Source organism: Pteropus vampyrus, unplaced genomic scaffold (genome assembly GCF_000151845.1).
Source record: "Pteropus vampyrus isolate Shadow unplaced genomic scaffold, Pvam_2.0 Scaffold12, whole genome shotgun sequence".
Classification (NCBI taxonomy): Eukaryota; Metazoa; Chordata; class Mammalia; order Chiroptera; family Pteropodidae; genus Pteropus; species Pteropus vampyrus.
In genome coordinates, this window is record NW_011888793.1 from 5,784,068 (window position 1) to 5,788,498 (window position 4,431).

The window sequence follows — 4,431 nt, forward strand, 5'->3', positions numbered from 1 at the left end:
ACTGTTTAAGGCTTAGTTATTTACCATGGAGAGAAAGACAAAGAACAGTTAATCCTCCAGGCTTTAGATACCTTTCCTACTTCAGAGATGTTTATGAAAATACATAAATCTGACATGCATGATTGGTTTTTTTAATTAATTGCAAATTTTAAGATAATTGTGTATGTAAGCTTCTGAGATTGGCTTTTTTTACTCAGCCTAATTCCCTTGGGATACAACCAAGTCGTGTGTATCAGTAGTTTGTTCCTTTTTATGTTGAGCAGTATTCCATGGTATGGATGTACTACAGTTAGTTTAACCATTCACCCATCAGAAGGACATTTGAATTATTTTCAGTTTTGGGTTAATACATGTAAAGCTGCTATGAACATCTGTGTACAGGTTTTTATGTGAACAGAAGTTTTCTGTGGGATAGATGCCCAAGAGTGCAATTGCTAGATCATATGAAAAACACATATTTAGTTTAATAAGAAACTGCCAAGATCTTTTTCAGAGTGACTGTAACATTTTACATTTCTACAAGAAAAGTATGAATGACCCAGTTTCTCTGCATTCTTTGAGTCCTCTCCAGAATTGATATTATTACTGTTTTTTTTTTTCCTTTAGCTATCCAATAAGTGTGTAGTGATACCTCATTGTGATTTTAATTAACATTTCCCTAATGGAAATATGTATATCAATAAGCACATGGAGAGAATAGGTATATCTTCTTTGGAGAAATGTCTATTTGAATTCTCCCATTTTTAAATTGAGTTGTTTATCTTTTTATTGTTGAGTTAGAGTTCCTTATAGATTCTGAATATGAATCTCTTTATTAGATATATGATTTACAAATATTTTCTACCATTTTTTGGGTTGTCTTAACTTTCTTGATGATATCATTTGCAGCACAAAGGTTTTTAATTTCAACGAAGTCTAATTTACCTTTTTTGGGTCTCTCGTGCTTTTTTGGTGTTGTATCTAAGAATCCGTTGTATAATGCAAGCTCACAAATTTACTCCAATGTTTTAAGAGTTTTATAGTTTTAACTTTTACATTTAGGTCTGTGGTCCATTTTGAATTAATTTTTGCATATGGTGTAAATATTTCCTATGCTTTAAATTTTTTTCCAGGTTTATTGAGATATAATTGACATAACATTGTGCACTTTTAAGGTGTGCAACATGATGATTTGATATACATATATATAGTGAAATGGTTACCACAATAAGATTGGTTATCACCTCTGTCCCCTCACATAATTACCATTTTTTTTTGTAGTGATAACATTTAAGACCTACTCTTTTATTAACTTTCAAGTAATACAGTATTTGTTATCTATAGTCATCATGCTGTATAGAAGATCGCCAGAACTTGTTCATCGTATTTCTTAAGCTTTTTTCCTAAGTTTTAGAACTTTGCATTTTACATTTAAGTCTGTGATCTATTTGAGTTATTTTTGTAAAAGATGTATCCAATTATGCCAGTACCATTTGTTGATCTCAAATTAAAATTTTAGGCTAAAATTTAACTGTCCCACATGCAGTCAGACTTTAAACTGGTTCTCCTTCTGAGGAGGAAGCATATCAGAGATGGACTCTTCCACTTATTAGCCTTTGAAGAAGAAAAATAAATAAGAAATAGAGGTGTCAAGAATCTAAAAAGTAGGTAGGTATACCACCTCTGTGTTTTTTTTTCCTGAAAAAAAGAAGATAATACTTCTTGCCAAAGTAAATGTATGAGGACTAAAGTCAGAAATACCAATTTCTTGTTATAAAGGTACTTTATGCCACGAATAGACTTAGAAATGGAATAGTATTTGATAAGATGATCTCCCAATAAAGAAAATATGAAGTTCTTCTTAAGATAAAACAGATATATTATTTAAAAGTTCTAAAGTCTCTAAGCTAAAATAATGAATCAGAATTAAAGAGACTTGGCTTTTCATATTTCAGGTCTTATTGTTTGGAACTTTGTTCATCCGTGGCTTTTATTAGGCTGTCTGTGAACGGCTGGTGTACATATGGAGAAGTTACACCTCATTAACAGAATACAAGTTTTCCATGTTGTTCTGCTTCCTCTTTTTTTGCAGGTAATTTGCTTTAAGTCAAACTTCTGTTTTATGAAAGTTTGACCTTTCTGTATTGGGAAATCTCTGCAGATACTTTATATTTGTTTTAAATTACCCATCTTCTCATAAGTTTTGCAGTCATGTATTACTTATTGTGTTTCTTTAAAAGTTTGTGTCATTAGGTTGCTCAATTTGAAAGACGTAATTTAAAAAATCATTATGGCATATAAGACAGCCTTTAAAAGCACAATAATCTCCTGTTATCTAGAATAGCAGAGTAACCGAGAATTATCATATATACCATAGGCGGGTTACCAGTGAAATCAGTTGGTTAGTTGTAAAATATATTTTGACAATGTGCATAGTGCTTTTGCTATGTGCTTTTTAAAAGATTTTTTATTGGTATATAATTTTATGATCCATATATAATAAATTTATCCCTTTCAAGTATAGTAGTTACTAGTTTTTTTAATATGTTCACAAAGTTGTACAACCATTACCACTATTTAATTTCAGAATGTTATTACGTTGATTATTTGTCAGTCACTTATGATTTATTTTTGCTAATTTTATATGTCTAATTTACTTCAAAATATATTAAAGGTGGTTTACAATATGAGACCCATTATAACAGAGTCATTGTGATATGAGATCAAAAACATTAGTAAGAATTGAATAAATACACCAAAAATTTAAACAGAAGCAAATGTAATATTGCTTTTAAGCAAAGTGTATAAATCTAAAACTTCAAATCTGATAGTATTTCAACTTCCATCTGGCTCTAAAATCATATTCCTAAAAACAAGTCATACCACACTGCTTCCTTCCTTAAAACTCCCTCTTAATTCCTACAGTCAAAAGTCATGTTTCAAGTTAATGTATGAGACTTATTCAAGGTTACATATATTGAAACTGATGGGTCGGTAGGGATTTGTGTGGGTAAACATGGCATATCTTTTTTATAGTATGTATTTTGTGTAAACATTTTAGGAAAAAATAATACTTTATTTGAAGACATTGCTTAATATAAAAATAGGTATAGGGTAGAATGCACAATTTGCTTGAAATACAACATAAGACTTCATATCTAGGCATTTCTCATGCTCTTTGCACATATTGTGTGTGTGTGTGTGTGTGTTTTTAAAATGAATTTGAGGTTTGTGGCAACCGTGCATCAAGCAAGTCTATCAGCGCCATTTCTTCCAAACAGCATTTACTCACTTCATGTCTCTGTCACATTTTGGTAATTCTTGCAATATTTCAAAATTTTCATTATTATTATATATGTTATAGTAATCTGTCATTAGTGATCTTTGATGTTACTTTTGTAATTGTTTTGTGGTGCCATGAACTGTACCCATATAAGATAGTGAACTTAATCGACAAGTGTTGTGTGTGTTATGTTCTACCAATTGGTTGTTCTCCTCTATCTCTCCTCTTCCTCAGCCTCCCTATTCCCTGAGACATAACAATATTGAAATTAGGCCAATCAGTAACCCTACAATGGCCTCTAGGTGTTCAAGTGAGAGGAAGAGTCTCACATCTTTCACTTTAAATCAAAAGCTAGACATGATTAAGCTTAGTGAGGAAGGCTTGTCAAAAGCTGAGATAAGCCAAAAGCTAGGCTTCTTATGCCAAGCAATTAGCCAAGTTGTGAATGCAAAGAGAAAGTTTTCGAAGGAAATTAAAAGTGCTACTCCAGTGAAAATATGAATAATAAGAAAGCAAAACAGCCTTATTGCTGATATGTAGAAAATTTTAGTCATCTGGATAGATGATCAAACCAGCCAGAGGATAAACCCACCAAAGCCTAATCCAGGGCCTTAACTCTGTTCAATTCTGTGAAGGCTGAGAGAGGTGAGGAAGCTGCATAAGAAAAGTTTGAAGCTAGCAGAATTTGGTTTATGAGGTTTAAGGAAAGAAGTTGTCTCTATAACATAAAAGTGCAAGGTGAAAGAGCAAGTGCTGACGTAAAAGCTGCAGCAAGTTATCTGGAAGATCTAGATAATTAATGAAGGTGGCTATACTAAGTTACAGATTTTTAATGCAGATGAAACAGCCTTATGTTGGAAGAAGATGCCATCTAGGATTTTTATATCTAGAGAGGAGAGGTCAATGCTTGGCTTCAAAGCTTCAAAGCTTCAAAGCTTCAAAGGACAGGCTGACTCTCTTGTTAGGGGCTAATGCAGGTGGTGGTTTTAAGTTGAAGCCAATGCTCACCTACCATTCAGAAAATCCTAGGGCCCTTGCGAATTATGCTGAATCTACTCTACCTGTGTTCTACAAATGGAACAAGGAATCTTATACGACAGCATATATGTTTACAACATCATTTATTGAATATTTAAGCCCACTGTGAGACCTGATGCCTAGAAAGAAAT